The 25,840-nt window shown below is 38.9% G+C and overlaps 1 long non-coding RNA gene across 2 annotated transcripts in view; it reads right to left on the bottom strand.

Annotated features, from left to right (window-relative positions):
* Positions 1-533: 533 nt before the first annotated feature.
* LOC116665278 overlaps positions 534-25,840 on the bottom strand; it is a 38,938-nt gene continuing 13,631 nt past the window's right edge. The window contains exons 3-8 of one of the 2 annotated variants that reach the window (XR_004321813.1): positions 14,639-15,393; positions 11,260-11,531; positions 9,260-9,393; positions 5,603-6,705; positions 4,132-4,229; positions 534-4,020 (exon numbers count right to left, since the gene is read on the bottom strand). This is a non-coding gene — a long non-coding RNA (uncharacterized LOC116665278). Of the gene's footprint in view, positions 4,230-5,602; positions 6,706-9,259; positions 9,394-11,259; positions 11,532-14,638; positions 15,394-25,840 lie in introns of both variants that reach the window. The other variant, XR_004321812.1, reaches the window with a different exon arrangement.

Genomic DNA, 25,840 nt, shown 5'->3' with positions numbered 1-25,840 from the left:
CACATACATCACTGGAACTGAACAGACAACCCAGAAATAGACCCACACACATATGGACAACTGATTTTTGACAAAAGTGTAAAGGCAATTGGGTGGAAAAAGGATAGTCTTTCAATAAGTGGTGCTTAAATACATGTAGGAAAATGAACTTTGATCAATACCTCACATCATATAAAAAATTAATTCAAAATGGATTATAGACCTACCTGATCAAAAGCACACAATTCATAAAAGAACAAACCACCTTCAACTTCATCAAAATTAAGATTTTTCTGCTCCTCAAAAGATACTGTTATAAGAATGAAGAGATAAGATGGACTGAAAGAAAACATTTGCAAATTATGTATCTGGTAAAGCACTTATATCCCAAATGTATGAAGAATCCTCAAAACCCAGTAACAACCCCATTTAAAAGGCAGGGGGGAGGTTAAAAAAAGATTTGAACAGACAGATCACCAAAGAAAACGCGAAGATGCATTTGTTTAAAACCTTTTCAAAGCTTTATTGAAACCTCTATGTCAAGGTGACGGTAATTCAGTGTTTTGAAAACAGTAACAAAAAAAGGGTATCCCAGATTCAGATTTACCAAATAAATACTGGACACCAGGGAGCTCATTCCTCGGTCTCCCAGCCAGAGATGGTAAATTCGCCTGTGAAAAATTGCTCAACACCACTAGACATTAGGGAAATGCAAATTAGATACATAATGTGATATCATCACAAACTGATCAGCGTGGATAGAACTGAAAAGACTGACCATGCCTAGTGTTAGGATGTGGAGTGACTGCTAGTAGGAATGCGAAATGGTGCAACCACTTTGGAAATGGTCAATTTCTTAAGGAGTTAAGCATACACCTACCTTATGACCCAGTCATTCCACACTTAAATAAAGATATTTTTTCCAAAGGAAATAAAAGCTTATGTCCATCTAAAGACTTGTACTTAAGTGTTCATAGCAAGCTTTATTTATTTTTTTTGCAAGCTTTATTCATAATAACCCCAAACTGCAAACAACTCAAATGTCCATCAACAGATGAGTACCTAAACAAATGGTAGTATATCCATACAATGAAAAGTACAAAGCAATGAAAAGAATGAGCTATTGATATGTGCAACAACTTTGATGAGTTTCAAAATAATTATGCTGAGTTGAAACAGCCAGACAAAAAGAGCACGTATGATGAATCCATTTGCATAAAACTCTACAAAATGCAAATGAATTCATAGTGACAGAAATCAGGTCAGTGGTTGCCTGGGGGGGAGTTGTGGGGAGGGTCTGACTACAAAGGGACAACAGGAAGAACTCTTTTGGAGGCGTGAAACTGTCCTGTATCTTGCTCATTGTGAGAGTGTCACATACTCTCTTAGTCAAAACTCACGGAACCAGACTGCCTCTACGCTATATAGCTTCGAATGAGTTTTCAATACATGAATTGCTAGTCCCTTTGTATATACCAGAAATAAAACAAAAATCCATTTTTAATTAAAAAAATCTGAGATATTAATTGTCCTCTTTGTTCTTCAATGCTGGCCTATAAACATAATACGAAAGTATAATTCAGAAAAGGCCAAATTCAAGAGTTAAAAAAAAATGAAGTCCAAGGGTAATCATCATCTTAACTTGTTCCAAAAAGAATTTCTAACACCTAAAAGAATGAGTAGACTCCTCATCCCTGGGCAATTCCTCAACAAATATTATTTCTTAAAACAGTACTTGTGATGATCCTTAAACAGCTGAGAGTTAAATGCAAACACCTAGAATGCAGATCGTATGATTTACCTTCTGCGAGGTAAAGAGCCTAATCAGGACACGCCCATCTCAGAGTTTCCTCCAAAAATAATGGTCTACGCCAAAAGACAAATGAGTTCCATCTCATAGGACAGTAGTTTCGAAACTCTTAGCAAATTCTCCTCGTGATAAAGTATCAATAAACAAACAGATAAAAATGATGGATAGGTACTTTGGTTAAGTTTAAATTTTCACATTTTAGTAGAAAATGTATATTATCGCTTATAGTTCCGTTACCACCTGGGCTCTGGGATTCAGAAAGAACTAGTCCGTTCATTTAGAAAACATTCACGGAAAACAGCTTGTGTCAAGCACCATATATGAGAAATTGTCAAGATACAACAGTGAGCAAGAGAGATTCACACCTTCATGCAGTTCACCGCTAGCGTCGTTTAGTCTCTGCCAAAAAGCATGGCCCCGGTGATTTTAGCCTGGAAAATTCTCAAGGCTAATTACTAACCTTCATCTCTGTCTCTCTCCCTCTCACACACAATCTATATTTGCATGTATAATATTTTGAGGTTGCCAGAAAAAATAAAGGACTTCTACAGCAATTTAAATTTTAGGTAAACAATGAGTAAAATTTTAGTATAAATATTTTAAATGATATTTAAATGAATATTGCACGGGACATACTTAACACTAAAATTTTTCTTTATTGATTATCTGAAATTTAATTTAAACTGAGTATCTTTGTTGTTGTTTTGGGCTAAATTTAGCTATATACATATATATATATGTTTACCAGATATATATATTAGGTTTACCAGATGGAGATCTGTATCTACAGATGTGGCTATCTTTATAGTGTATGCCATGTCTATTTTTAAGCAATTTAACGTCTTGGAGAAACGTCCAAAATGAACTGTGTGCAAACCTATCATCCTAGGTAATTAAACATAATGATGAGAGATTTAAAGTTTTTTTTATGTAAGCCAATTAAGTGCTACAGGCCAACTCACCAAAATGATGAATTTCATTTAAAGTAGTGAAATTAAACGTTATGGTTGGAAATGGTGGGCTAGCAGACCAGTTTTCTCTGAGGCCACTGATAGTTCAAGAAACAAAAATGTCATTAGCATGTATCATAGAGGGGTTCATACAAACGTAGATAAAATCACTAAATTACTGGGTTTAAAAAAAAAAAAAAAGGAGGGATGAGCAGTGAAACACTTCTCTGTTTTACCCTGCTACAGTTCATGTCTTTGACACTAAGGGAGGATTCTAGGAAATGATTAACCACTGCCACTCCTCTACTCCCAAATCCAGATCACGTCTAATTTGAGCAGTGGCTCAGACCAATACAGAGCTGGTGTTAGCATGGCCTCGGGCCCTGAGGGCATGGGGGGAGACAACCAACATGTAGCTTTCCCCTGGGGCAGGGCAACAGTCTGCAACTTGCATCAGACTGCGCCCTGGACTAGAATCAGAGCAGAAATTTTGGAAAAATCTTGTCCACCCAGGGATCTGCTTACCATAGAGAAAAGGCCATTATATGCCCCTAAATAAGCCAAGAAAGTACAGAATGCATGTGGGTTAGGTCCTCCCACTCCCAAGGCTAGAGGTAAGAAAAGATTTGGAGCCCGGAGCCTTTTCCTGGTAGCTGACCTGGAGACTAGCAACCTTCCAGCCACTGCACTGCTAGCCCACATGGGATTTCCACCATCCACCACACACCACACTGCCGTGATGTGGGGTGTCTCATCAACCAGCCCAGAAAAAGCCAGTGATGTAAAAACCCGCTCAGGACCCAGCAGCCAGAAAGAGGAAGGGCAGTCGGGACAAATACATATTCCTGGTGAAACAGAACTACCGTGAGAGAAAGAGGAGGGAAAGATGTTCACAAGAGTCAAATGCAGCGCTTACACACGTGCACCCATGAACACTTTCCAGAGCTAAAGCAAGCCGTAATTTCCCTAGGTGACAATTCAGCACATGAAGAAGAGGATGATCATTCCAGAGGCCAACAAGAATGGACCAGGAGACAAAGAAACTAAGAAGGATTAAATAAATTTTAAATGAATAAGCTAGAAAACAAAAACCAACCAAAATAAAGCAGAAAGGATAAATAAATTCAAAAGTTAAAAACAAAAATTATGACCCAGAAAGCAGATAAATTCGTTGTGAATCTGACGGAAGAAGAGAGTGTACATGGCAAGCACACACATGAGATGGAATCTTGGAAAAATATGCAGGATTAAAGATGACACAAACCACTGATATGGGCATGACTGAAAAAAATTGTAAGAGATTACTGCTCGCAATTCTATGGCAACACATTGGAAAACAGAAGAAGTGAATGATTTCCTCACAGAATACAAATTACTTAAATTGCCAATCACCGTAGGAGATGTCGGGCTGGTGACGAAGAATCCATCGTGGAAAAAGTCACAAAAACCAGATGGGTTTAATCTTTAAAGACCAGACGACTCCAATGCGGCTTAAATATTTCCAGGCCATGGAAAAAGAAAAAAAAAATTCTAATTCATTTTCTGAAGCCAGATTAATTTTAATTCCAAAGCTGGATGATAAATACTTTTTAATGCTGAACTCATCGCACTTAAAATTGCAGATATCAAAATTTTAACTAAAATATGAGCAAATAAAATGCAACTTGCTTCTGTCTTAGGTCAGGTTCCCTGGAGAACTCTGCGGTGGAAGTATGCAAGCCAAAGGTTTTGGGGGGTGCGCTCTCAGGAACAATGCCTTTAAGAAAGGGAGAGGCCAGGACTGGGACTGGAGAAAGAGGTTGAGGTGCAATTCAGTTACCAAGGGGGCTTCAGCCTCATTTACAGAGAGGCTGAACCAATCATGGGAGGCAGGCTGCTCCCTGAGAAACTCAGCTGTGAGCCACCAGCATCTCCAAAGCTCAGGACAGCTGGGGGAGTAAGTACCTCCCGCTGATGGTGGCATCAGAGCAGCACACACAGCATCCATTAGACACAAGTGCCTAGCGTTTCAAAGGATACACTATGAACGTGCAGAATTTATTCCTGATTACAAGTGTGAGATCAAGAAATCTATCATTATAATTCTTTGCATCAACAAACCTTTATAAATGTATGAAGAATAACCATTAGATGCTGAAGCAGCACTGGAAAAACTTGTTAATTCATCAGCCGTTTCTGACACATCTTTAGTTTTACATGTTGCAGACATGTGAATATATCATTCTGATTTTTGTGTAGAGTCTTTTTTTTCTTTCTTGGCTTTCCCTTTACTTCCCCATCCCCAACCCCATCCACATCAACCCCAGTACACAGAAAAGAAATAACTATTAACATACAGGCTCTGAGTCGGTATAGATTTAAATGTGTCCCAGATTTGTTTCAGGTACAAGCATTCTGAGCTACCAGTTTCCACAGGCATGTGTTGGAGAATTTTTAGTTTAATTAAACATGTCCATCTCCAGAGCCATTCTCTCACTCTCCTTTGAACACACCACAAATATTCCCTGAAGGTAATTAACTCAGCCAAGATATAAATAAAAATAAGTAAAAGCTAGAAAAAAATCTTCAAAGTGTGGCCATATGTGCAAACAGAAAGCACACATCTTAGAAGGAGAACTACAGGAGTAGAGGTAAATCATCACCTGTTTGTCTGGGAATTGAATCAGACCCACACGGAAATTCCCAGCCAGTCCTCCTTTATTAACGGCAAATAGTAAACCGTCCTCCAACAAACATCCCCATGCCCTGCCGTTAATAAGAGATTTTTTTAAAAAGTGTAAAATCTGAAATAAGGAAAAAAGGTAGAGAATCCAGGTATCTCACAGATAATCAACACACTTCAGAAATTAATCCGGACCCTTACCTTGGCAGATTGCATCTGGTTGCTTTCTAGACGTAGAATCTCAATCACTGGGAGGGCTGCTAAGATGGAAAAGCACGTCTGGCCTCCGAGGTTGCTGAAAAAGCAGCTTGCCAGCCATAGGATTCGCCAGCCACTCTGGGGTCACCTCAGAGGCATGCTCTCTGGAAGAGACTGAATGGCTGGGGGATTTAGTACCTGGCTCCCTGCTGTTAGTTTGCACGTGTCTGGCCCATGTGTGGACCCTTAGGACCACCACCTGTGGTTAGGGAGCGGCGTTGGCTTCACCTTTCTCCTGAGCCACAAGCCACCGCCAATCTTAAACCGAAAGAATTCTTCGAGCTGCTCTCTCCCATAAGAGGTTCTGGCTGACTCTGACTACAAGCGTTTTATGGTCTGTCCAAGGCAATGTTATTTTCTCTTTGTAGGCAGAGCCTCATGGACATCCAAATATTAACAGAAGTTTGCTGCTAAGTATTGAATCAGGGGCCAATTGAACATCAAGTTTAATGTCTGCAAGCTAAGACACCCTGATACATTGATCTCAAAATAGATGTGCCCAATTTGATCTGAATACTTTAGGTCTGGGACCAACATTCTTTTTCCTCTGGATGGTGTCTGAATGAGTACCATCTAAAAGAAATTCTTTTACAGTTTTCCTTTTCTAACTGGTCCCCCCTTAAATAGGCCATTCTTTTTTTTTTTCATATACATAAGGCTAAATTAATACCTGTTGGGAAAATGTTAGTGCACTGCTGATTACCTGATCCTTTTCTTAGACATTACATGAAATAGAGTAAAACAGACTTAAAACTGAGTCTGAAATATGTAACATTTCGGACAAATTTTTCTTTGAAGAAATTTTAAGAATCAAGAAGAAAAGCAGATCTTCCTAGTTTTGTTTGGCTGTTTTTTACAGAAAAGAAAGAGCTAGTCAAAGTAGACGGGAACCACTTATCTCAGGCAGTTGGAGTGGTCTTCCGATTGGACACAGAGGACTGGACCAGAGGAGTTCTTTGGACCCTCTCCCAGCTCTATATTACAAAGCTCATGTGATAAAAGATTCTTCTTTACATGTTATTCTTCCACTGACAGTGCGAACATTTCTGGAAAAAAATAAAAGTAAATAATTCTGAAGTTCTGAAGTTGAAAGCTCTCCAGTTCTTTATAAGAAACAGATTTTTTTTTTTGGCATGGAGATAATTAATCTCATATTTTCTATCCATTTGGTGCTACTTTCCCAAGCCTTTATTTCTTTTCATTTTCATTTTCCGCAAATTCTTCTGCTGGAAAACAGCAATTACATTTAACTACAGAGAGGTAGTTAGATGTGTGTGCATAAATTTTATGTTTTCATCCCTTTGTTAAATCACAGTGTATGTCTCTATTCAATTGGTCTGATAACCAAGGCCAATTTAGTTAAGTTATAACGTGAAAACAACCCAAAGTACATTATATTGAATACCTCTTGCTGACAATATGATTGCCTTTTGTTTTTATTTTATTCCTTAAAAAAAAAAAAGGAAGGCTCACATTGCCAATTAGAATCACATTAAGTGGCACTGAATTAAGGGAGAAGAATCTAGATGGAGGTTTAGCCACAGCGATCTGCAAGTTTCTCAAATACCATTTGACAATAACAGGATAATTACTACGCGTTCTGGCTTCCCCCTGCAGTCCTGCCCTGGGAGAGATTCTGTGGCTGTCCCTGCAAAACCACAGTGAACCAGGGAATGCGGGTCCCTTTACCAGTCCTGACTGCTCAAAACTCACCAATGGTTGAGCTGCATTTCTTTGCCCAAATTGACTATCTTTTTTCCCACTTGTGTGGATGTCTTGCCTATGTTCTTTTTGTTGAACGCACTGCTCTCCTGTACCCTGTAAATACTGAGGATTTCTCCTCCTCAGCAGCACTAGAATTTGAAGATAGGAGGAATTTACCGACAGAAGTACGCCTGGAACTGGGGATGGGGAGAAACAAGCCCTCTGTTTGACTTAATTGTGTGCTAACTGAAGGTGGGATTGAGGGTGGGCTGCAGACTACGGTGGAGGTGCTGAAACAGGAGAGACATTCCCCGGACTAATAGATGAGCCTGAATCAAGATTCCTAGATAGGAATCATGTCACACTTTGAAGTGAGACTACCTGGGTAGAATACAAAGTCCAGAGTCACAACCAGATAAAGGAAAAGGGAGCACATGGAGTTATGACTGATTGGGAACCACAAGGTTCCATTCAATACTTCTGAGTAAGGTGCATCCTTTTGGCTGATGGTGATTGCCTGTTAGTGCTACAGCCGAGGACCACACGGGGCGCTGCCTTCAACAAGCAGTCCTAAGTCTCGGCAGCAAGAAATAGACCCACGTGAGCTTCTCCGAAACATGATCCTGAGGGTCTGTCATGAATTTAATGTGTTACAGGGCCCCTCCCCCATTTCTAGTTATGACCCAAAACTGTTCAGTTTCTAAAGTGCCTTATCCCAAGTCATGTTGCTTAATTGGCGATACAAGAGAAACCTCTGAATCCAAGAGAAGGAACATGAAAACATGCCCTTCCATCTCTCTTTTTTTATATGGTTTTTTCAGGATGAAAGCCCCACCGTTACGACGTTTTCCTTTCACTGTGCTGGAAGATTTCTTTTGTAACGTGCTCACAGCTGTAGCCTGAAAAGTGTGTCATGTTTTCCTACCTGCCTTTTCCTAGCTTTTACAGGGCAACATAATGTAGGGGACCGTGTCCGTGGACTGAAAATCGGAAGAACAAATTGCCAGTCCTCATTCTATGATTTTTTATACATATTTTATTTTATGGCCAATATTTATTTAAGATAATCAGGAGGTAAGGAAAGCTTTTTTTTTTTTTTTAATGGAGGTACTGGGGATTGAACCCAGGAACCTCATGCATGCTAAGCAGGCTCTCTATCACTGAGCTATACCTGCCTCCCTGTGATTTTTTTTTTTTTAATGTGTAACTTCTCACACGTTTCCCATTCTAAGATCCATTTATCAAATGGGAGAGTTACTAATTCTCTAGCTTTCCACTTGTTTTTAGTCCTAGGATCCTTATTTGCAAGTGGAATTCTATTTAAAACCCTAACATGCAATACAGATCAGAGTGGAACCGCTTAATTTGCAGTGGGGAAACAGCCGTTGGGATGTGGAGCCTTATCCATTTGATTCCAAATAGCCCCTGGGTCACTTCACTCAGGAGACTGAGAATTCATCTTAAAAAGCACAAATCTATATGAGCCTTTCCAGATGTAAATCTGTGATTTAATGATGTTACCCCCATCTTCTTCACTTGGATGCAGAACCCTGGCTTGATTTCAATTTGTATGTATCATGTCAGAGAAAGGGAAAGTTAGGCGGTAAAAACCTCGCAAAATATAAAAAAGAAAAACATTTTTTCCCTAACAGACAGCAGAAAATAGACTTCAAATCTCCATGGGAAGTTTTGTTAAATAGGTTTGATTTCCACCGTTGTATTTGCTGGCTTCACTTTCCAGGTTGGGCTCTGGGAGGCTAGCTTTATGGAGTGGTGGCCCTCCCTCAGTGCTGACAGCGAGGATAACCTCTTCCTGCAGACACTGGCTTGTCTCAATTCCTAAGCCTTCCTCCGTGGAGGAGGGACCCAGACCCATAAACGTCGCATCAACCTCACCTGCCGTTCCATCTTGCAGCACCAGGAACTGTCACCCAGAATCCAGTGACCTGGTCAACTCTGCAGTACCCCAAGGTCTCCACAGGTCCTCTTGATGGGCAGCCAAATAAAGTCAGGAGAAGTATAAGAATGATCTCGTGCAAAGAATATAATTTAAAAAATAATAATTAGTCTCATTTTGTGAATATTAACTATATATCAGGTATTACGCTAAGAGCTTTATGACTACGCATAGGCAAGGCAGGTTTTAGTACTCCCTCCTCACTGAGAAAGAAGCTGAGACTCAGAGGTTTTCAAGAACAAAGTCAGTATCTAACGCACGAGTGATGCACCTTATCACCCGCAGGGTCTCCTTCCCCACTCCCACTGGAGTTACGCGTAGCTAAGACCCAGAGATCCTGACAGACCCCTGCAGCCTTGGACGACTGGTCTCCTGATCGCTTCCTTGGTGCAGCTGACAAATTGGTCATAGGGAGACCATCAACCTAAATATAGGCCGTTTAAAAAACCGCTAGATGTTTAGAAAATATTTTAGATCACTGACTACGGTGGAAAGTAATTTACTGTATGGAAGCAATCACTTAATCACTGCAATTAGCCAAATTATTACCTCTTTAGCTAACTATCTTTTCATTATGTCATTAAAAAATTAAACATTACATTATTCTGGCCAATGCCAAATTCTTTTCTCATCATTTCATCATGAAAAGTGTAATTTACTATATGGTACAATGTAATTTTCTACAGCAATTAAATTTCATTTTATTCTTAATTACAGGATAAATCTTCCCATAACTACCATGACCTATGCCTAACCAACGAGAGAACTTGGCCTTTCAGGAAACTGTAGTTGTAGGGGCTAGAACAAAGGTGGTCAGGTTTTTTCCAGACATGGTAAGAAAGTTCTGACTTTCCATGCAAAAAGATAATGCCCTCAACCTAGCAGTGGTTCTCAACTAGCTGCACATTAGAATTCTCTGAGGAGCTTAAAAAAAAGGAAAGACCTCATTCCCAGGGGTCAGTCACCCCCTAGAGATTCTCATTTAATTTATCTGAGGTGGGGCCTGTCATGCTTTGAAAATCTCTCCAGATGACTGTATTCCCCATGCTGTACAGTATATCCATGCAGTTTATTTATTTTACACATAGTAGTTTGTACCTCTTCATCCTCTGCCTTGCCTCTCCCCCTGACCCCTCCCCACTGGTCACCACTAGTTTGTTCTCTGTATCTGTGAGTCTGTTTCTTTTTTTGTTATATTCCCTAGTTTGTTTTATTTTTTAGATTCCACATGTAAGTGTTCTCATACTATAAAAGGAGTGTTATTTTAAAAGCCGTGAATCACTATGTTGTACACCTGAAACTTATATAATATTGTACATCAACTATATACCTCAATAAAATTTTTTTAAAAGGGAGTTGGAGAGGGTGGGGTAGAAGGACTCTTCAGATTTGTCAGTTAAGGGTATCTCTATCTCTTAAAAAAGAATCTCTCCAGAGGACCCTGATGTGCAGCCAGCATTGCGAACAATTGTGAAGGTAATTTTAGCCTGTTCTGCCTTTAGTCGTGTTTTGTCTGTTTTGAGGGGAGTTACTGGTAGAGTCAAAAACCATTACGTTAGACCCAAGTAAAGGCAGAAGGCAGGGTTACAAGGATGGATGCAAAAGACCCAGACAGCCAACCTGACTGTAGGTTCATAACCTAGAGAGTGAGGAGTTTGCAGTTATAGAAAGATGAGCCATTGGCTATAGACCAAGATTCTAGATAGTCATGCTCAGTTGCCAAATACTCCAGTATCATTTGTCAGGGACTTGCAAAATGGTCAGCAATTTGAGTAGATAAATTATCTGCTATGGGACTGTGTACCTTAGATCCAAAAACAAAAGTTACCTGAGTTAACGAGCTTCTTATAAAATCCTGGGCCAAAGTATACCTATGAGTAGATGCACTCTTGATTCCACTCAATTCATTTTAATATGCAAATACACACCTGACACTTACCAGGCTCTGGGTAAGATACTTTTGTGATGACAAAGTTGAATGACAAGTGGTTTCTGCTCCAGAATGTGCTCTGTGACATTGCTGGGAGGGCGGATGGAGAAGCCTTGGCTGCACTGGGTTCAGTCTTGAGTAAGACAGCAAGCATGGCTGGGAGGCTGTCTTCAGCCCCTGAAGATATTTCTATGAGGGAGGCTCAATGATCATGGTTTTCCATACACTGATCAGTTAAGTTAACCAATCTCAGCAGCCCCTAAAGCATGAGTATATGAAACCTGGACACAGAGATCAAAAGGAGGCATATTGGTTTGTTCCTTTTTTCCTTTTTTTAAACAGTTTTATTGAGGCATAATCGATACACAGTCAATGGTACATATTTGAAGTATACAATTTGATGTTTGATACTCATGTGAAACCATCACCACATTCAAGATAATGAACATATCCATCACCCCCAACATTTCCTCTTGTGCTTCCTTTGTAATCCCTCCTTCTACCCCTCTCTCTAGTCTTTCTTCTTCCCCCCGCAGGAGAAGCAGGGATTACTTGCAGCAAGTAAGGAGAACACTGGGGACCCCTTTCTCCATTCTGAAACAACCACTTATCTGCTGTTTATCAGCATAGGCTGGTTTGTACTTTTTAGAATTTCATGTAAATGGAATTATACAGTCTGTGCCCTTTTCTTTGTCTGGGTTTTTCAATCAGCATAATTATTCTGAGATTCACCAATGTTGATGGATGGATCAATAGTTCCTTTTTTATTCGTTTTTATCCTGAATAGTAATCTGTTGTATGTACAGACCAACTCAAGCATCTGTGGAAACTTGTCTGATAAAGGTAAATAAATAAACTGAGGGCTGGATGAAGAGTACAGGTCTGCTCTAAAGAGGGCAGCAGTTACTCAGTCCCAAGTGACCATGTATGAAGTATGGTGGGCTCAGACTTGCTGAATTTTATCAGTTTTTAAGAGAACCTGAAAGTTAAGCTCACATGAGATTTCTTGATTTTTAAAATATAGACAATATTTCACATTTTAGCTACCCTCTACCTTCGGCCCATCCCTCTGGCCCCTGCCATGCTCCCTGTCTCCCAGGACCAAAGAAAGATGTTGCCCGTGGCCACCAGATGGAGACTTCGAATCTACGGCGTGTGGCTTGAGCAGAAGGAGTTGTAAAGATTTCCCCAGCTGATTCTCAGGTGTATTAAAGTTTGAGACCCACTGTTCTAGACACTATGCTTTAATTCAGTCAGTCAGAATCATCTTACCTTTTCTTGGCTGCCACTTCCTGCTGTTGACTCAAACTAAGTTAATTATCAACTAGTCCCTAGAAGTTTTTCCCTTCTACGATCAACTGCTAAGTCACATTTTCCCATCCTGTACTTGGCTACTGACCCTTTAATCCTTCCTAAATTTTATTTTATTAGATAGAGCTTGTGGCTCTAGTCAGTCAAGGTTTTCTCACATCCCAGTTCTTTTACTGAATATATTTTCTATTCCTCTCAGCTTAAAACAGTCTAAACATTTAAGGAGGTGTCTTTTGTCTAAGACATTGAAATGCTGACTCCAATGAAGGGGCTTACTTCTCTCTGCCAGGGTCCTCTATCCAGGCTGACACTGGGCATTAATAGCTGCATTTCAGTATAATTGCAATTTGCCTGATTTTTCTTTTATACAGACCATATTTATCCATTTTCATAAGTAATTTATGGAAAATGAGCCCCATTTCTAAAGACTTTGAACAGTTCCACCTTAGTCCCCTATATTGGTTACTCTTCGTCACTCAGAAATGTTGGATTTCTCGACAGTTCCACTCAGTGCCATGCTTTTTCAATCCACATGCTCTTCTACTATATTTTAAGCCACTATGTGTACACTGATGGCTGACTGGCCCCATCTGCCCCCTAAGTTTTAGGATCATATGTATAACTGCTTGCTGGAAATCGCCAAATAGATAGCTTTCAGGTTCCTCATATCAGCGTGTTCAGAACTGAACTCATCATCTCTCACATGCCCAACCCTGATCCTCCTTCTGATTCCCCATGTCGGCTACCGAGATTTATCTGGCTACCACACTGGAAATCTACCAGCTATTCTTGACTTATTATGCTCTTCCTTCACTAAATCAAATGCCACTTAATTATGTCCATCTTACACCCTGTATTTCACAAATCTGTTCCTCCTTCCAACCCATCCCATCACTATCCTAGTCCGGTTGCTAATCTCTTCTTGATTGGATTCTCTCAGTGACCCCTAAGCCAGCCTCCTGGGTTCCCATTTTGACTCACTTCATTGCCAAAGGGGCTCATCTAATTTCAAATCTGACAGTTTTACTCCAGCGATTAAAACACGTCAGTAGTCTTTCTTTGCTTCTATAATAAAGTCAAAGCTCGTCCACTTGGCAAAACATTACTTTTCAGAACCTGGCCTCATTCTGCATCTTCTGCCATCTCCCACTCTGCACTTTATAACACTATCACAACGAGCTTTCTTCTCCCATAAAACATGCTACCCCGTGCCTTGTACCACTGCTGAAGCAGCTCTCTCTGCTCGGAATACCTTGCTTCATCAAGGACCTAATTCCTGCTCATTCTTCAGTACTCAACTTCCACCTTGTCTTCTTCAGGCTGGCAAACTCCCCGCACCCCAAAGGTCACCATTCTGGACCTGCTCCTCTCATAGCAAGTACTACTTCACTTGAAATTGTAGCTTTCCGTATGTCTCCTCCGGCAGACAATTACCCATCTTCACATCCCTAGTGATTGGCATATGGCAAATACTCTAGAAATGGTGGTTGAAGTTTTAGGGAAGACTGAGTGCTCGGTGTGAGTGACATTTCCCTGGTCTATACATCTAGTAAACCTGACATATATCTATGTCTATATCTGTATCAATAACAATATCTATATCTACCTATCTATATATAGTTTCATTGGACATAACTGTTCTTAGCAAACTCTAGCTCCCCATGCTTCTTCACCTAGAAGAGGGATCAGCATAGTAAATATGATAAATTTTACACTTAGTGAAAATAGGCTTATAAAAAAAATAGATACACAACCAGTTTCTTCTATACAGCATAGGGTACTAAATTCAGTATCTTGTAGTAACCTATAGTGAAAAAGAATATGAATATATATATATGACCGAAACATAATGCTGTCCACCAGAAATAGACATAACATTGTAAACTGACTATACTTAAATGAAAAAAAATAGGCTTTTACAGGTCAGATGGTTTCTGCTGCAACTTCTCCAAAATGCTGTCATAGCACAAAAGCAGTCATAAGCAAATAGGGATGGCTTCATTGCAATAAACTTTATTTACAAAAATAAGCAACGGGCCAGATTTGGTCTATAGATCATAGTTTGTCTGCTCCTTACCTCAAGGCTTCCAAACGAACTCTCAAACTCTAACACCTTTCTGCCACAGGAAGCCTGGAGACCATCACCAGGTGTCCGGTGATTCCCGAGAAGTCCCAGCGCGTTTGTGAGTGCTCAATACCAGCGTGATTGGGCTGCAGGAAACAGCCTTTGCCATCACTGCCAGGAAGGGTGTGGGGCAACGGTATGTATGTTCACGTGGTTTTGAGGAAAAGAGACGCTGACTCACAAAGAGGGATCCCTGGGGATGAGGTGGATTTGTGATCACCATCATGCAGAATCCAAGCCAACACAAGATCTCAGGCTGGTTCTGGAACAGACAGAATGACATGAAGGCTGGAAATTACATCCAGGCTCTGGCCACTGATCTGGATGACAATATCCTCCATAAAGAGTAGGAGCAACCAGAGAAGATTCAGGTGACACTTCTGGTGCCTTTACGTCCAAGGTCGGCAAACCAAGACCAATGTGGCAGTGGATGCACCATGTGTATGACCAACAAGAGACAGTTCTGAAGGCCTTGTCTATTAATGACTAGTTTATACACCTAAAAACAGTCCAACATCAAGTCACTGGTCCTTATGATGTATAATTCCCCTTCTTCCACTTCGTGAAAACAGGGACAGTACTTACCCATCTCCAGGAAACGGGCACATTATTTTAGACCTACTTCTTTACAGATTGGCTCTGCCATCTAATCTGCACGTTTTCCAGAGCCCACTGGGATGCGGCTGAGGTAGTTTCAACGTAGAAAACTAATGAGAAGACAAAATAACAAAAATCTACTATACATTACATAATACTTTAAAAACTATAACTTTTAAAACAAAACACATATAAATATTTGTTTAAAAAAAGTAATTACACATATATAAGAGAGACATACTTGTGTCATGGTTAAGGCCACACATAAACTTTGAGATTAAATGACCTGGGTTTGAATACTCAGTTTATCCACCTGTTAGCTTTGTGATCTTGAGCATTTTACTGACCTTCTCTGAGGCTGAGTTTCCTCACCTGTAAAATGGGGGTGATCATTAAACCTACCTCATAGCATTTTGGTGAGAATTAAATGAGCTAATGTATGCAATGGACATGGTGCAGGAAAAAGTGCAATAACTATTAATTAATATTATTTATTCAGCTTACGGACATCCTTGATGTAGATATTGAGTCTCACATTCTTGCAGTAATTCAATGGCTTTTCAGAAATATGAAGGTAACAGGCTAGAGACTGAGAGTAAGAAGGAACTTCCAGCCAAGAAAGTTAAAGGCCAGAACCTGGATGGGGATTCAAGCCAATTTAGAGATTTGATCTAGAATTTGGTCCTTTCATCATTCATCTTGGGTGGATACCAGAGTTTCCTTTTCGAATGCTCAGGAAAGATAGTAATGTTGCAGCTGCTGCTCATTTTTATGCATTTATGTGTACCCACAGCATCACTTTTATTATAATAATACCTTAGCAATAATTAATGAGAACATACTAGGTGATGATAAATAATGTAATTTTTTCCCTCAAGACTGGGAACAAGGCTTCCCAATTCAGATCCCACTCTTGCCACCATATAGCTTTTCTCTGAGGCTCAATTTTGTCATCTGAAAATGAGGCAGTCGAAACAGAGGTTTCCAAGGCCACTTCCAGGTCTAACGCTCTGTGACCAGACCACTCCATGACAAGGTCACAGGCGTGAAAGCCAGGGCTTGCTCTCCCTGTTTCTCCCTTTGTGCCTTTGGAATCTCTTCTCTTCCACCTTGTTGTGTTTCCTCCATGACACGCTTTAACTAACAGTGCCCATCACCAAGGCCTCCCCCTTCCCCAATATGGTGATTTACTAAGGATTTTAAATTTCAGTACAAAACTCCCCTTTCCAAATCATGAGGAGATCATATCCTCTGATAGTTTAGAACCCCTCAGCCTTTCTAGACTAAATCTGGATACACACACTTTCACAGTCCTGTCCTTGAAATACTTGCACATTTTCCTACAAAATTATTAGCCCATATGCAATCATTTCCTTCTTCTGATGGAGATTTTTCTTACTTTTAACAAATGACCACTTTCACAGACAATTATACAGTTCTCTTTCCAACTCAATTTATTTTGTTCTCTGCATGTCTTGATAAGAAAACATTTCTTAAATACTTTTACTTTAGATTTGGGGACAGCTTTTATTTTTTTTTTTTCCAGTCTTTTCAATTCTTTCCTTCTAGATTCAATGCCATTTTTCCCAAATAAAGATATTAGTGAGTATAGGCATCAATAATTATACAAATTATTCATGTATGATCGTTTGATATTAGACATACATCTATTTTCAAACATCACAAATTGAACTTTGGATGGTTTTTGTACACAAATATCACTATCACATGGCAAGGTGGTGCTTATGGCTGAAAACTTGAGAATAGAAGGATACTGTTTGTTCCCCCAAAGTAACTGCACATCAAAATCACAGAATGAAGCTGACTTTAGAAGGGATATCATAGTTTTCCTTAAAAACCAAAAAGATTGTCATTTGAAAGTGGATTAGATATATTTATACTGGAACCAGAGATTACAGTTAGGACAAATGGATTGACATTAAAGTTGTATTTTTTAAAGTAAAAGTAATATTTACATTAACTATTATATGGAAGCAATTTTATAGCCTCTCAAAACATAAAGGAATGGGATTTGAACTTGAGGACCCTCCAGTTTGAGGTTCCTTCGTTCTGCTCCAGAATCGTATGAAGGAGGTGGTAGCATTCTGTTAGTGTTTGGTGAACTGTTTAAATCTGATAGCTTGATTTTAGAGTGTAACACAGGGTAGGCTATCTGATCTAAGAGTCTGAGCCTCTAGGAAATAAGAATGTATTTAAATGAACTCAGAGCAAATAAAAAGCAGGCATTTAGTCTATGCGATTTAATCATAATATTTTTTGTCAACGTGAACACACAACTTGATATTTAAAGTAAATATGAGTTTTGTTCACATGTTGCTTGAGAAATTGAAAACAGGTTAACGTTTAGCCCCCAATCTAAATTTGTATAAGGTACATTATTCAGCAACACACAGGCCTGATTAAAGCGCCTCAGGCTGTTCACATGCAGGCTGTAAAGACCAATTCTTGGTAGTTTCTTATTTTCAAAACTGTGCCATAAAACTCAGCTTCTTGGATATCTCCCCTCTAAGTGATCAGATAGATCAGATTAGATCAGATAGCCTACCCTGTGTTACACTCTAAAATCGAGCTATCAGATTTAAACAGTTCACCAAACACTAACAGAATGCTACCACCTCCTTCATACGATTCTGGAGCAGAACGAAGGAACCTCAAACTGGAGGGTCCTCAAGTTCAAATCTCATTCCTTTATGTTTTGAAGGGGCTATAAAATTGCTTCCACATAATAGTTAATCTAAACAGGCTCCTCAGTTAATCTATATCATTTTGAAGTCCTGGTCTATTAAAATTAGTATATCTCCAACAGTAGACTGACCTTACTAATATGTAAATAATACAAATTTTAAAATAGAACTAAAATACACAAAAACTGCATAAACATTAAATTAAAGCACCAAGAGTCAATACTCCCATCTCCTCCTCCACAAAGCACAAGCGATCACCAAAAATGTAGAATTTCTGGCATTTAGTTTTTCTGATTTCCCAAAATGGCAGTTTCACACAGTCCAACCTGATACAAACAGCAGGTGAATGATTTCAACTAGTTGCCCAGAGTACATTTTTCCAGTTGGTAGAAAATCATCATAGAAGAATAAAGTAATGCCATTTGCAGCATCATGGATGGACCTGGTGATTGTCATTCTAAGTGAAAGGGGGTGGGAAGGGATAAATTTGGGAGTTTGGGATTTGCAAATGTTAACCACTATATACAAAAATAGATAAAAGACAAATTTCTTCTGTATTGCACAGGGAACCATCTTCAATATCTTGTAATAACTTTTAATGAAAAAGAATATGAAAACAAATAAATGTATATATATATATGCATGATAGAGACATTACGCTGTACATCAGAAATTGACACATTATAACTGACTATACTTCAATTAGAAAAAAAAAGAAAAAAGAAAATCATCATAGGATTGGACACAGCTTCTAGATGCAACATTAGCTTTTCAGTTCATGACCAAATGGGAAAAAATAGAGGTTGAAAGAAATGCTGGTCTGAGGATCCCCTGGGATGGGCAGAAGAGGGATCAGCAAAGTGATGAGAACTGAGCCCAGACAGGTGGTTGCTCTGATGTGGGTGATGATGCTGCGATACAGCTTGCAAGAGAAGGAGGGATGGACCCTAAAAGCAGTATTCAGGTAAATCACAGACAGCCAATGGCCCAACACTTTCCAAAACCTGGAAGACCATAAGCAAGAGAAATGAAAGGTCTTCCTGAGGCTATAAAATCAAAGTGGTAACAGTTGAAGTGAGTAAAATTGCTACTTAACTTCCACCTCACTTTCGTCATTACTTCAAAACTTAAGCTAAAAATGATAATTTTATTAAAAGATCTTTTGTCGGAATTTAATAAAATCATGTAAATAAAGGACTTTGCACCTGATAACTGCTGGAAAGTGTCAGCTCACTTCACCTCTCTACAGGCTTCCCAGGGTCTGATCCTAGATATTGTTAATGAGGGGAAAGTCTTGAAATAGAGCCTAGAATGATTACTCAACTAGCTGCTAGCAAGAGGTGCCATGCAAATGCAAAGGTTGCTACAGTTTTCCTTACAATACCATGCAAATACTTATATTTGCTCTCCCTCCTTTCTCCACCTGACTGACATCTCAACAATGGTAACTTGGCTTCCTCCTGGCACTGCTCTAAGCTGATTTGATGAACGTCACCAACGACCCCCTTGGTTCCAATCCAAAGTAGACTTTGAGTGCTGTGCAGCATTGGACATTTCTTGATGTTTTCTCTTTCCCCTCTTCCTGTGGCTTCTCTTTCCTGGTTTACTTCTACCTCCTTCCATCTACTCTTTTCTGGTTCCCGTGTAGGTGTCAATGCTCCGCAGAGCTCTTCACTCATTTTCATGAGTTTCTCCATGGCTTTCTCTAAACCCATGACTTCCTCTACCACACATTCCTATACCTTTATCATCATTCAAGCTGTCGGCTGCAGCCTCTCACCTGTAAATCCAACTGTCAAGTGAGTAGATCCACTTGAGCGTCCCCAGAACATCTCAAACTAAGCATACCCTTGAACTCCCCAACCCTCTGTGCTCCCGTGGTTCTTTGCTCATGCCTTACACTAGCATTCATCACACTATACATCTGGAGGTTTAAAAATATATTATCATACTTTTATAGAAGACAGGGACTGTTTCTCTTTCAACTTAGAATTGGGTAATTCTGGCAATAATTCTGGCAAAGCATTGGCACACAGTAGGCAGCCACTAGGTATGTGTGCTGACTTGAACCTGACACAGAGCATCTCCACCCTGCCAATTTCTTCTTTCCTTAGTGTGTCTGGGTTATGTTTTGGTTACTGGCTTGCTTTGTTTTCAACGTTCTGATTGTTGCCGGGTGATTTCCCTGGGACTCTTTCCTGGCTGCTATGCTTCTACTACCAGAGATTTCCACTTGTAGCTAAACGGTCACATTTTTATCAGCCTCTGGAATGGAACAGGGTCTCAAAGAAGTTCAGCTGCAACCACACACATATTTGTGGACTGTAACAGGCAGGGGAGGAATTTGGCAGGAGTCTCCTTATCTCTGCCCAGAGTCATCCCTTGTGTCTTATTTCACCGTCTGCTTCCTCGGAAAGGATGTCGCTTTCTCACTGTTCGACGCCCCAGTTTGAATGTTTATTCCATCGGTAATGGATCTATAAACTTAAAAAATGAGGAGGTTTATTACCCTCAAAATAACAATGAGGGGGTTAAGGCTTCTCCTTTTTATTTTTATTTTTTTAGCTTCTGTGGGATAAGGTCTTTGTTATTGTTTTCCTTTTAAACTTTAAAACAGATACTCTGTAACTGTCTTTTTTTAAATGGAAGACTTCTGCTAAAATCAGGACTCGGGAGAGACATATAAATTAGTCTTCTTTTACAAACATGTTTTAATAAACTTCCTTCAGCCAGAAACGTTGGGAACTGAGACATCCTGATTGATTGAATGCTCTGGTTAATCAATCCGAAAATATTTCTTTTTTTAATCGAGGTACAGTTGATTTACAATATTGTTAGTTTCTGGTGTACAGCATAGTGATTCAGTTATACATATATATAAATTCTTTTTCATATTCTTTTCATTGTAGGTTATTACAAACTATTGAATATAGTTCCCTGTGCTGTACTGTAGGGCCTTGTTGTTTACCTATTTTATATATAGTAGTTTGTATCTGCTAATCCCAAACTCCTAATTTATCCCCTCCCCTCTTCCCTTTTGGTAACCATAAGTTTGTTTTCTATGTATGTGAATTTATTTCTGTTTTGTAAATAAGTTCATTTGTATCATTTTTTAGATTCCACATGTAAGTGATATCATATGACATTTGTCTTTCTTTTTTTGGCTTACTTCACGTTGTATGACGATCTCTAGTTCCATCCATGTTGCTGCAAATGGCATTATTTCATTCTTTTTTATGGCTGAGTAGTATTTTATATATATAAATATATACCATATCTTCTTTATCCATTCATCTATTGATGGACATCTAGTTTGCTTCCATGTCTTGGCTATTGTAAATAGTGCTGCTGTGAACATTGGGATGCATGCATGTTTTTAAATTAGAAAAGATTTCTTAAGTGCTTTCTCAACACTGTCCTAGACATTGAGAAGAAATCAGAAGAATTTTACAATACAGTTGAGGGTAAGGAAGAGTTCAAGACACATGAAATAATTCATGAACAACTTAAGATCATAGTAGCAAACCTTATAAATCCTTAAACAGGCCCTATGAAACTGACAAAATACTCCCACTATCCTTCCAGTCAGTTTATTCTCCCATTCTCCAAAGTAAGCATTCAAGCCTTCTCCACTCTCTTCAAACTTCTGATTCAATATGATGGCTGCACCGCCTCTGGCACTGACGTCACCTACATTCCTGGCACCTCCCCCACTCTCAGAGTGGGGCTTTGAAGCACACCTCATAAGAAAGAAGAAACCACAGAAGGTCTCAGCAACTTCCTCATCCTCCTGATGCCAAATGTATTAACCCACCCCCATCCCTTTCACTTCATTCTGATATAATAAAAGAACTATCCCTTCTATGTAGGATCAGTCCTTCCCTGGTGTGACAGGTCCTCCCCCTCCCTTCCTGTTCAGAATTCTGAAATAGAGATGCCTATTCTTTCCTACTTCTTTTTTCACCTTTTTCTCACTCCCTCCATCAGAATTTCCCATCAGAATAAAAACAGAAGATGTTTTTAAACATCTGCAAGATTTCCATGTAAAAATTGCTTCTCTCTACAGTCATCTCCCCAACTGAGACCGTGCCATCCTTCTCTCCCAGCTGCATGGGCACATTTTGTAAGAATTGTCTACACTTGCAGTCACTACTCCCTCAACTCACACTCATCAACCCAGCCTGGCTTCCACTCCATCCGTCCTCCAAGAGAGCTCTTTTGCAAATGTGACCAATGTGCTCCATGTCAATAAATCCACTAGGTGTTTTCAGAGAGCTCCAACAGTCACTTACGTGATACTAATTCACAGATCTGTTTGTGAGAAGCGACCCTAGCACAGCTCTGCCGACTAATGCTTCTATACCTCAGAGAAGTTATTAAACCTCTCACTGCCGTGATTTCCTTAGATAAAAATGTAAATAATAATAACTAACATCAAAGACCCGTAGGTATTAAATGCACTAATTCTCTAACATGCATATATAAATTAGTCAGATTAGAGCCTGGAAATTATCTTTTTTCTGTTTTTTTTTAAACACCTTTATTGCGGTATGGTTCCTGTACAGTAAACAGCACATATTTCAGATGTACAATCTGATGAATTTTGATAGATGTATACACCCATGAAACCACCACCACAATCAAGATAGCTAACATTTCCACCACTCCCCGAGAGGTGCTATTGTGAATTCCCAATTTATCCTTTCCCACCCCCTTTAACCCCTGGTAACCATAAGTTTGTTCTCCATGTCTGTGAGTCTATTTCTGTTTTGTAGATAAGTTTGTTTGTGCCCTTTTTTTGATCCTACATATAAGTGACATCATATGGTATTTTTCTTTCTCTTTCTGGCTTACTTCACTTAGAATGACAATCTCCTGGTCCATCCATGTTGCTGCAAATGGCATTATTTTATTCTTTTTTATGGCTGGGTAGTATTGCATTGTATAAATATACCACATCTTTATCCAGTCATCTGTCGATGGATATTTGGGTTGTTTCCATGTCTTGGCCATTGTAAATAGAATCCTAGACTCACACATTGAACTGCATACTGGACATTTCCACTTGGATGTTTCAAAGGCACTATATCTGTTTTCTATTGCTGCTGTAATAAAGTACCACAAACTTAGTGGTTTAAGACAACTTAAATTTATTATCCTACAGATCTGAAGGTTTGAAGTTTGACATGGGTCTCTATGGGTTAAAATCAAAGTAAAGTTAGAGCTGATTTCCCTTCTGGAAGCTCTAGAGAGAAATGTTCCCCTGCTTCTTCCAGGTCCTCAAGGCCACCCACATTCCTTGGGTCATGGTCCTTTCTTCAACTTCAAAGCCAGCAACATTGCATCTCTTTCTCTGACTCTCTTCTGCCTCCCTCTTCACTTCTTAAAAATTGAGACATAATTCACATACCAAAAAATTCAATATCTTCTAATAACATTTAATGAAAAAGAATATGAAAACAAATACATGTATGTATATGTATGACTGGGACATTATGCTGTACACCAGAAATTGACACATTGTAACTGTACTTCAATTAAAAAAATCACTATGTTAAAGTATAAAATTCAGTGTTAGCGTATTTACAAAGCTGTATAAATATCACCACTAATTTCAGAACTTCTCCTTCACCCTAAAAAGACATCCTCTACTTCTTAGCAGTCACTTCTCACTCCTCCCTCCCCCAGCCCCTGGCAACCACTAATCTACCTTGTGTCTCTATGGATTCGCCTATTATGGACACTTCACAGAAGTGGAAACATACAATACGTGGTCTGGGTTCTTCCACATAGCGCATCCATGTGGTAGCATGTATCAGTACTTTCTCCTTCTTATGGCTGCAAATGTTCCATTGCATGGATATTTTACACATTTTTTTCACTCATTCATCAGTTGATGGATATCTGGGTTGTTCTGACCTTTTGGCTATTCTGAATAGTGCTGTTATGATCATTCCTGTACAGGTTTTTGTATGAACGTATGTTTTCAATGTTGCTATGTAACACTCTACTTAACCATTTCTGGAATTGCCAAACCATTTTCCAAAGTGGGTGAGCTGTGTTACACTCCCACCAGCAGTGTGTGAGGATGCCAATTTCTCCAAATCCTCGTTAATACTTGTTATTTTCTTTCTCTTTTTCCTTTTCTTTCTTTCTTTTTTTAAATCTACAGCCATCCTACCGGCTATGAACTGTCATCTCCTAGTGGTTTTGATTTGCACTTTCCTAATGACTAATGATGTTGAGTATCTTTTCATATGTTTATTGGCCATTCATATATCTTCTTTGGAGAAATGCCTACTGAAATCTTTTGCCTCTTTTTAATTGAGTTTTGTATCTTTTTATTATTGAGTTGTAAAATTTCTTTTTATAACCTGGGTACTAGATATGAAAATGTTTTCTGTCATACTGTGGGGTGTTTTCTTACTTTTTGACAGTGTGCTTTGATGCACAAAAGTTTTTAATTTTGGTGAAGTCCAATATATCTATTTTTCCTTTGGTTGCTTGTGCTTTTGGTGTCACATCTAAGAAGTTATTGCTTACTCAAAAGGTATGAAGATTTACACCTATGTTTTATTCAAAGAGTCTTATAGTTTTAGTTCTTACATTTAGGTCTTCAATCCATTTTGAGTTAATTTTTGTGTATCAGGTGAGGAAGGGGTCCAAATTCATCCCTTTGCATGTGGATATCAAGTTGTCCCGGCACTATCTGTTGAAAAGACTATTTCTTTCCCATTGAATGATCTTGGCACCCTTGTCAAAAATCAATTGTCCATAGATGTATGAGTTAATTTCTAGACTCTCAATTCTGTTCCACTGATCTGTACATTTATGCTTACTCAAGGACCACACTCCTTTGATTACTGTGTCTTTGAAGCAGAGTTTAAAATCAGAAAGTGTGAGGCCTCTAGCTTTGTTCTTCTTTTTCAAGATTGTTTTGACTATTTTGGATTCCTTGCAATTCCACATGAATTTTGGGATTACCTTGTCCAATGCTGTAAAAAAAAAAAAAAGGCATTTGGAGTTTTGATAGGGATTGTACATATCTGTAAATTAATTTGGATGGTATTGCCATCTTAATATTAAGTCTTCCAATTAAAGAACATAAAATGTCTTTCCATTTATGTAGGCATTCTTTAATTTCTTTCAGCAATGTCTTGTAGTTTTCAGTACACAAGTCTTGTGCTTCTTTGGTAAAATTTATTCCTACCTATTTTACACTTGTTTGTGCTATTGTAAGTGAAATGGTTTTCTTAATTTCATTTTTGTATTGTTCATTCTAATGTATAAAACACAACTCACTTTTGTATATTAGTCTTGTATCCTGCAAATTTGCTGAACTTATTAGTCATAATAGCTTTGTTTTGTGAATTCTTTAGGATTTTCTCTATATAAGATAATGTCATCAGCAAATAGAGAGAGTTTTGCTTCTTCCTCTTCAATTTGGGTGTCTAGTGTTCCCCCCGACCCCTTTGAATACAAATGGTGAGAGCTGACATCCTTTGCTTGTTCCAGATATTAGGGAAAAAGCTTTTAATCTTTTGCCTTTAAGTACAGTATTAGCCATGGCTTTTTCATAGATGCCCTTAATTAGTCTGAGGAAATTGATTTCTGCTCCTACTTTGTTTAGTATTCTTATCACAAAAAGGTAGTGGATTTGGTCAAATGCTTTTTTAAATTTCTATTGAAATGATTATGTGGAGTTTTTCTTAATTCTATGATATACTTAATTGATTCATTTTTGTGTGTTGAAACAATCTTGGATTCCTGGAATAGACCCCACTTCGTCATGATGTATAATTCTCTTTATATGTTGTTGGCTTGATTTACTAGTATTTACTAGCACTGAAGA

This window comes from Camelus ferus, chromosome 8, assembly GCF_009834535.1.
Source record: "Camelus ferus isolate YT-003-E chromosome 8, BCGSAC_Cfer_1.0, whole genome shotgun sequence".
Classification (NCBI taxonomy): domain Eukaryota; kingdom Metazoa; phylum Chordata; class Mammalia; order Artiodactyla; family Camelidae; genus Camelus; species Camelus ferus.
Note: the sequence above shows the minus strand (reverse complement) of the source record. Positions and strands in the feature narration are given on the sequence as shown.